The sequence below is a fragment of the Cherax quadricarinatus genome, chromosome 7 (genome assembly GCF_038502225.1).
Source record: "Cherax quadricarinatus isolate ZL_2023a chromosome 7, ASM3850222v1, whole genome shotgun sequence".
Taxonomy (NCBI): domain Eukaryota; kingdom Metazoa; phylum Arthropoda; class Malacostraca; order Decapoda; family Parastacidae; genus Cherax; species Cherax quadricarinatus.
This window is the reverse complement of record NC_091298.1, coordinates 47,668,822-47,678,608: the sequence shown is the minus strand read 5'-3', so window position 1 is coordinate 47,678,608 and position 9,787 is coordinate 47,668,822.

Below are 9,787 nucleotides of genomic sequence, written 5' to 3'. Positions count from 1 at the left end.
CTGTGTTCTGTTAGTGAGGAAATTATAGATCCATCGACCGACTTTTCCTGTTATTCCTTTAGCGCGCATTTTGTGCGCTATTACGCCATGGTCACACTTGTCGAAGGCTTTTGCAAAGTCTGTATATATTACATCTGCATTCTTTTTGTCTTCTAGTGCATTTAGGACCTTGTCGTAGTGATCCAGTAGTTGAGACAGACAGGAGCGACCTGTTCTAAACCCATGTTGCCCTGGGTTGTGTAACTGATGGGTTTCTAGATGGGTGGTGATCTTGCTTCTTAGGACCCTTTCAAAGATTTTTATGATATGGGATGTTAGTGCTATTGGTCTGTAGTTCTTTGCTGTTGCTTTACTGCCCCCTTTGTGGAGTGGGGCTATGTCTGTTGTTTTTAGTAACTGAGGGACGACCCCCGTGTCCATGCTCCCTCTCCATAGGATGGAAAAGGCTCGTGATAGGGGCTTCTTGCAGTTCTTGATGAACACAGAGTTCCATGAGTCTGGCCCTGGGGCAGAGTGCATGGGCATGTCATTTATCGCCTGTTCGAAGTCATTTGGCGTCAGGATAACATCGGATAGGCTTGTGTTAATCAAATTTTGTGGCTTTCTCATAAAAAATTCATTTTGATCTTCGACTCTCAGTCTGGTTAGCGGCTTGCTAAAAACTGAGTCATATTGGGACTTGAGTAGCTCACTCATTTCCTTGCTGTCATCTGTGTAGGACCCATCTTGTTTAAGTAGGGGCCCAATACTGGGCGTTGTTCTCGATTTTGATTTGGCATAGGAGAAGAAATACTTTGGGTTTCTTTCGATTTCATTTATAGCTTTTAGTTCTTCCCGCGATTCCTGACTCCTAAAGGATTCTTTTAGCTTAAGTTCGATGCTTGCTATTTCTCTGACCAGTGTCTCCCTGCGCATTTCAGATATATTGACCTCTTTTAGCCGCTCTGTTATTCTTTTCCGTCGCCTGTAAAGGGAGCGCCTGTCTCTTTCTATTTTACATCTACTCCTCCTTTTTCTTAGAGGAATAAGCCTTGTGCATACATCGAGTGCCACCGAGTTAATCTGTTCTAGGCATAAGTTTGGGTCTGTGTTGCTTAGTATATCTTCCCAGCTTATATCGGTTAGGACTTGGTTTACTTGGTCCCACTTTATGTTTTTGTTATTGAAGTTGAATTTGGTGAATGCTCCCTCGTGACTAGTCTCATTTTGTCGGTCTGGGGCTCCACGCATACATGTCTGAACCTCAATTATGTTGTGATCTGAGTATATTGTTTTTGATATGGTGACATTTCTTATCAGATCATCATTGTTAGTGAATATGAGGTCTAGTGTATTCTCCAGTCTAGTAGGCTCTATTATTTGCTGGTTTAAATTGAATTTTGTGCAGAGATTTAAAAGCTCGTGTGAGTGTGAGTTTTCATCAGAGCTGCCTCCTGGTGTTATTACTGCAACAATATTATTTGCTATATTCCTCCATTTTAGGTGCCTTAAGTTGAAATCCCCCAGGAGCAAGATGTTGGGTGCAGGAGCTGGAAGATTTTCCAGACAGTGGTCAATTTTTAACAGCTGTTCCTGGAATTGCTGGGATGTTGCATCCGGAGGCTTGTAGACTACCACAATGACTAGGTTTTGGTTCTCGACCTTTACTGCTAAACTTCCACTACGTCATTTGAGGCATTAAGCAGTGCATTAAGTGGGGTTTACCTGGAGTTTACCTGGAGAGAGTTCCGGGGGTCAACGCCCCCGCTGCCCGGTCTGAGACCAGGCCTCCTGGTGGATCAGAGCCTGATCAACCAGGCTGTTGCTGCTGGCTGCACGCAAACCAACGTACGAGCCACAGCCCGGCTGATCCGGAACTGACTTTAGGTGCTTGTCCAGTGCCAGCTTGAAGACTGCCAGGGGTCTGTTGGTAATCCCCCTTATGTGTGCTGGGAGGCAGTTGAACAGTCTCGGGCCCCTGACACTTATTGTATGGTCTCTTAACGTGCTAGTGACACCCCTGCTTTTCATTGGGGGGATGGTGCATCGTCTGCCAAGTCTTTTGCTTTCGTAGTGGGTGATTTTCGTGTGCAAGTTCGGTACTAGTCCCTCTAGGATTTTCCAGGTGTATATAATCATGTATCTCTCCCTCCTGCGTTCCAGGGAATACAGGTTTAGGAACCTCAAGCGCTCCCAATAATTGAGGTGTTTTATCTCCGTTATGCGCGCCGTGAAAGTTCTCTGTACATTTTCTAGGTCGGCAATTTCACCTGCCTTGAAAGGGGTGCATAAAGATATTAAACTAAACTGTGTACTCACCTATTTGCTCACCTATTTGTGGTTACAGGGGTCGAGTCATAGCTCCTGGCCCCGCCTCTGGAGTTTACCTGGAGAGAGTTTCGGGGGTCAACGCCCCCGCGGCCCGGTCTGTGACCAGGCCTCCTGGTGGATCAGCCCCTGATCAACCAGGCTGTTGCTGCTGGCTGCACGCAAACCAACGTACGAGCCACAGCCCGGCTGATCAGGAACTGACTTTAGGTGCCTGTCCAGTGCCAGCTTGAAGACTGCCAGGGGTCTGTTGGTAATCCCCCTTATGTGTGCTGGGAGGCAGTTGAACAGTCTCGGGCCCCTGACACTTATTGTATGGTCTCTTAACGTGCTAGTGACACCCCTGCTTTTCATTGGGGGGATGGTGCATCGTCTGCCAAGTCTTTTGCTTTCGTAGTGAGTGATTTTCGTGTGCAGGTTCGGTACTAGTCCCTCTAGGATTTTCCAGGTGTATATAATCATGTATCTCTCCCTCCTGCGTTCCAGGGAATACAGGTTTAGAAACCTCAAGCGCTCCCAGTAATTGAGGTGTTTTATCTCCGTTATGCGCGCCGTGAAAGTTCTCTGTACATTTTCTAGGTCGGCAATTTCACCTGCCTTGAAAGGTGCTGTTAGAGTGCAGCAATATTCCAGCCTAGATAGAACAAGTGACCTGAATAGTGTCATCATGGGCTTGGCCTCCCTAGTTTTGAAGGTTCTCATTATCCATCCTGTCATTTTTCTAGCAGATGCGATTGATACAATGTTATGGTCCTTGAAGGTGAGATCCTCCGACATAATCACTCCCAGGTCTTTGACGTTGGTGTTTCGCTCTATTTTGTGGCCAGAATTTGTTTTGTACTCTGATGAAGATTTAATTTCCTCATCTTTACCATATCTGAGTAATTGAAATTTCTCATCGTTGAACTTCATATTGTTTTCTGCAGCCCACTGAAAGATTTGGTTGATGTCCGCCTGGAGCCTTGCAGTGTCTGCATTGGAAGACACTGTCATGCAGATTCGGGTGTCATCTGCAAAGGAAGACACGGTGCTGTGGCTGACATCCTTGTCTATGTCGGATATGAGGATGAGGAACAAGATGGGAGCTAGTACTGTGCCTTGTGGAACAGAGCTTTTCACCGTAGCTGCCTCGGACTTTACTCTGTTGACGACTACTCTCTGTGTTCTGTTAGTGAGGAAATTATAGATCCATCGACCGACTTTTCCTGTTATTCCTTTAGCACGCATTTTGTGCACTATTACGCCATGGTCACACTTGTCGAAGGCTTTTGCAAAGTCTGTATATATTACATCTGCATTCTTTTTGTCTTCTAGTGCATTTAGGACCTTGTCGTAGTGATCCAATAGTTGAGACAGACAGGAGCGACCTGTTCTAAACCCATGTTGCCCTGGGTTGTGTAACTGATGGGGTTCTAGATGGGTGGTGATCTTGCTTCTTAGGACCCTTTCAAAGATTTTTATGATATGGGATGTTAGTGCTATTGGTCTGTAGTTCTTTGCTGTTGCTTTACTGCCCCCTTTGTGGAGTGGGGCTATGTCTGTTGTTTTTAGTAACTGAGGGACGACCCCCGTGTCCATGCTCCCTCTCCATAGGATGGAAAAGGCTCGTGATAGGGGCTTCTTGCAGTTCTTGATGAACACAGAGTTCCATGAGTCTGGCCCTGGGGCAGAGTGCATGGGCATGTCATTTATCGCCTGTTCGAAGTCATTTGGCGTCAGGATAACATCGGATAGGCTTGTGTTAATCAAATTTTGTGGCTCTCTCATAAAAAATTCATTTTGATCTTCGACTCTCAGTCTGGTTAGCGGCTTGCTAAAAACTGAGTCATATTGGGACTTGAGTAGCTCACTCATTTCCTTGCTGTCATCTGTGTAGGACCCATCTTGTTTAAGTAGGGGCCCAATACTGGACGTTGTTCTCGATTTTGATTTGGCATAGGAGAAGAAATACTTTGGGTTTCTTTCAATTTCATTTATGGCTTTTAGTTCTTCCCGCGATTCCTGACTCCTAAAGGATTCTTTTAGCTTAAGTTCGATGCTTGCTATTTCTCTGACCAGTGTCTCCCTACGCATTTCAGATATATTGACCTCTTTTAGCCGCTCTGTTATTCTTTTCCGTCGCCTGTAAAGGGAGTGCCTGTCTCTTTCTATTTTACATCTGCTCCTCCTTTTTCTTAGAGGAATAAGCCTTGTGCATACATCGAGTGCCACCGAGTTAATCTGTTCTAGGCATAAGTTGGGGTCTGTGTTGCTTAGTATATCTTCCCAGCTTATATCGGTTAGGACTTGGTTTACTTGGTCCCACTTTATGTTTTTGTTATTGAAGTTGAATTTGGTGAATGCTCCCTCGTGACTAGTCTCATTTTGTCGGTCTGGGGCTCCATGCATACATGTCTGAACCTCAATTATGTTGTGATCTGAGTATATTGTTTTTGATATGGTGACATTTCTTATCAGATCATCATTGTTAGTGAATATGAGGTCTAGTGTATTCTCCAGTCTAGTAGGCTCTATTATTTGCTGGTTTAAATTGAATTTTGTGCAGAGATTTAAAAGCTCGTGTGAGTGTGAGTTTTCATCAGAGCTGCCTCCTGGTGTTATTACTGCAACAATATTATTTGCTATATTCCTCCATTTTAGGTGCCTTAAGTTGAAATCCCCCAGGAGCAAGATGTTGGGTGCAGGAGCTGGAAGATTTTCCAGACAGTGGTCAATTTTTAACAGCTGTTCCTGGAATTGCTGGGATGTTGCATCCGGAGGCTTGTAGACTACCACAATGACTAGGTTTTGGTTCTCGACCTTTACTGCTAAAACTTCCACTACATCATTTGAGGCATTAAGCAGTTCTGTGCAAACAAGTGACTCTGCAATGTACAGGCCAACCCCCCCCCCCTTTTTGCCTGTTCACTCTGTCACATCTGTATAGGTTGTAACCTGGGATCCATATTTCGTTGTCCAAGTGATCCTTTATGTGGGTCTCAGTGAAAGCCGCGAACATTGCCTTTGCCTCTGCAAGCAGTCCACGGATGAAAGGTATTTTGTTGTTTGTTGCTGGCTTTAGACCCTGTATATTTGCAAAGAAGAATGTTATTGGACTGGTGGTATTGTTGGTACTGGGGGGGGGATTTTTTTTCCGGCATTAGTATCTGTATCTGTTGGTTTGGAGTGGAGGCCATCGACTGTGGTTCCACTCCAGGAATGACTGGATTTGGTGTACGATTTCTGCCATTTCCTGCCACTGATTGCTACTAGGTCCTCTCTCTCCCTGCTCCATGAGCTTTATCATACCTCGCCTTAAAACTATGTATGGTTCCCGCCTCCACTACTTCACTTTCTAGGCTATTCCACGGCTTGACTACTCTATGACTGAAGAAATACTTCCTAACATCCCTTTGATTCATCTGAGTCTTCAACTTCCAATTGTGACCTCTTGTGTCTGTGTCCCATCTCTGGAACATCCCGTCTTTGTCCACCTCGTCTATTCCGTGCAGTATTTTATATGTCGTTATCATGTCTCCCCTGACCCTCCTTGCGTCCAGTGTCGTCAGGCCGATTTCCCTCAACCTTTCTTCGTAGGACAATCCCCGTAGCTCTGGGACTAGTCTTGTTGCAAACCTTTGCAATTTCTCTAATTTCTTGACGTGCTTGACTAGGTGTGGATTCCAAACTTGTGCTGCATACTCCAGTATGGGCCTGACGTAAATGGTATACAGAGTCTTGAACGAATCCTTACTGAGGTATCGGAAAGCTATCCATAGGTTTGCCAGGCGCCCGTATGCTGCAGCATTTATCTGATTGATGTGCGCCTCGGGAGATATGCTCGGTGTTATACTCACCCCCAGATCTTTTTCCTTGAGTGAGGTTTGCAGACTTTGGCCGTCTAAACTATATTGTGTCTGCGGTCTTCTTTGCCCTTCCCCAATCTTCATGACTTTGCATTTGGCAGGGTTAAACTCAAGGAGCCAGTTGCTGGACCAGGCTTGTAGCCTGTCCAGGTCTCTTTGTAGTCCTGCCTGATCCTCATCCGATTTGATTCTTCTCATTAACTTCACATCGTCCGCAAACAAGGACACTTCTGAGTCTATCCCTTCCATTATGTCATTCACATATACCAAGAACAGCACAGGTCCTAGGACTGTTAGCCAAGAAGAGTATCGAGAAGGAGAATGTAGAATATAACTTTGGTATAACTGTGTCTAGCATTAGGAATAATATTAGGAGAGAAGTAAATAATGAAAATGATTGTTATAGGAATGCAGTTAGAAGCCTGAGTAGATCTATAACTCACTATGATAACATGAACGTAGATAAGTATGTTTATGGAGCAACTTGCAATGTGAACAGACTGACTGATGTTGTAGTGGCCAGGCTTAGGCTTGGTTACAAGTACTTCTGGCAGTTTGGGAGACACACAGATGATGATCAAACTAAATGTAAATTATGTGATCAGGCATATGGTCACTCTCTTGAACACTATGTGCTTAATTGTCCACTCATTGAGGAATACAGAGACAGACAGTATAATAACCTATGTGACATGTCAAGATATCTTATTAATGAAAATAAGATACCAGATATACTAAGCAAATTTCCTAAATTTGCTTGTAACAGATAAGTGAACTATAGATATGTAGATATAAATCCATATGTATTCCTGTTAACCCTTTGGGGCCTAGTTCCTAGGCCTTTTGTGTATCCACATGCTCTCGCGCTACCGTCCACAGGATGGATATGGGGTGCACAATAAACTAGCCACTTCGGTGGCAAAATCTAAAAATCTAATCCTAGGACTGACCCCTGTGGAACCCCGCTTGTCACAGGCGCCCACTCTGACACCTCGTCAGGTACCATGACTCGTTGTTGCCTCCCTGTCAGGTATTCTCTGATCCATTGCAGTGCCTTTCCTGTTATGTGTGCCTAATCCTCTAGCTTTTGCAGTAACCTCTTGTGAAGAACCGTGTCGAAGGCCTTCTTGCAGTCCAAAAAAATGCAGTCGATCCACCCCTCTCTCTCTTGTCTTACTTCTGTCACCTTGTCATAAAACTCTAGTAGGTTTGTGACACAGGATTTTTCCTCCCTGAAATCATGCTGGTTGTCAATTATACACTCGTTTCTTTCCAGGTGCTCCACCACTCTCCTCCTGATGATCTTCTCCATGACCTTGCATACTATACATGTTAGTGATACAGGTCTGTAGTTTAGTGCCTCATGTCTGTCTCCCTTTTTAAAAATTGGGACTACATTTGCCATCTTCCATACCTCAGGGAGTTGCCCAGTTTCAAATGATGTGTTGAAGATCTTTGTTAACGGTACACACAATATCTCTGCTCCCTCTTTAAGGACCCACGGAGAGATGTTGTCTGGCCCCACCGCCTTTGAGGTGTCAAGTTCGCATAGCAGCTTCTTCACCTCCTCCTTGGTTATATGTACCTCATCCAGCACTTGCTGGTGCACCCCCCTGCTCTGATTTCCTGGAGTCCTACTGGTTTCCACTGTAAATAATTCTGTGTGTGTGTACTCACCTATTGTGTGCGTGTGTGCGTGTGTGTGTGTGTGTGTGTGTGTGTGCGTGTGTGTGTGTGTGTGTGTGTGTGTGTGTGTGTGTGTGTGTGTGTGTGTGTGTGTGTGTGTGTGTGTGTGTGTGTGTGTGTGTGTGTGTGTGTGTGCGTGTGTGTGTATGTGACTCAACAATCAATATTTGCACCAATAACTCATTACAGTTGTGACCGGGTGTGGAAGTGTGAATTGCTCATTACACTATAATTTGTTCATGATTGTAGCCATGTATAAACGTAAGTAACCATTCTTACTGAATTCATTACCTTCGTAACTTGTGAGCTCATTACCTTTGTACCTAGTTCAGCTATCAAAACTTTGGGGGCCCAGTCCCTGGACCTATTACGTACCTCTGTAATCTGTAAATACCTTTGTAACTTGTCATGATTGTGACCAGACCTACCTGGAGTTCATTACCTTTGTAAACTGTGAGTTCATTACCTTTGTAAATTGTGAGTTCATTACCTCTGTAACTTGCTCAGCTATCAAAACTTCGGAGTCCAGTCCCTGGACCAATTATGTACCTCTGTAATCTTTTGACTACCGCCCACAGGATGGGTATGGGGTGCATAATAAACATATTATACTACTACTGCATCTGATGGTGATTTAACCTACCAAAGATACTTAAAACCCAGCCGGAGCCGAGCAGTAGCAACATCCAAGAATCTGCTTATTTTGTTGGAAGTACCATAGACATGTGGCTCCTGTATTGCACCCTATTACAACCGAGGAGTCCCAAAGGCCTGTTATCCTGGGTGTAAAGGGAGCAAAATAAACACAGCAGAAAAACTTTTGACTTGTATTATCCTTCACCAATTTAGAACAGAAGTATGTACACTATATACACTATGTACAACAATAGGTATTAGTGCACTCCACGGTAAGCAAGGCAGAACAGAAGCCACTAGAGAGCAGACCGTGCTTCAACCAGCTCTAGAATGGAAAAAACAAGGGCAGACAGGTGAGTGGTACCCACATAACCTCTGCAATTGCCAAAACCATATTCTCATTGGCTGGAACCTGGGTACTGATTGAACGATGGGGCCCCATTGTTAACCCTTAGCACCTGGTTGGGGGAGATAGCCTTTCCACAAGGGTGTGTACATGCGCTAAATAAAGGTTACGTACTCTTTGCATGCCACACGCCCCTGAATAGGGTCCAATATATATACTGTAATTTTGATGTATAATACCTTTTCATATAATTTTATATTGCTGATGTTTTCAGTATTAGCTAAATTGAAAATATCTTGCTTTATATTATTATTTGACTTAGCTAATGTCATTAGGTAGGATGTAACATATGTACTTACCGTGTTCAGTGTTCGAGTGTTGATTGGCTGTATGCATTGGCAAACTACCTTGTTAACTACCACCTCGCTTGTTTACCTGCTGGCTCAGTCCTGGAATAGCTGGGCAGCACCACGAGAGAATTCGTGATCGCACATTGAGCTTGGAGACTGGGCTCCCTTGCTCGCTCTCTTCTCTGCTGGTCCTTGTTCGATAGCCCTTGTGGTTTAGCACTTCTTTTTGATTATAATAATAATAATAATAATAATAATAATAATAATAATAATAATAATAATCCTTGTTCGATCAGTTAGTTAGTTTAATATGTTTATTATGCACCCCATACCCATCCTGTGGGCGGTAGTCAAAAGATTACAGAGGTACTTAATTGATCCAGGGACTGGACTCCAAAGTTTTGATAGCTGAGCAAGTTACAGAGGTAATGAACTCACAATTTACAAAGGTAATGAACTCACAATTTACAAAGGTAATGAACTCACAATTTACAAAGGTAATGAACTCCAGGTAGGTCTGGTCACAATCATGACAAGTTACAAAGGTATTTACAGATTACAGAGGTACGTAATGGGTCCAGGGACTGGGCCCCCAAAGTTTTGATAGCTGAACTAGG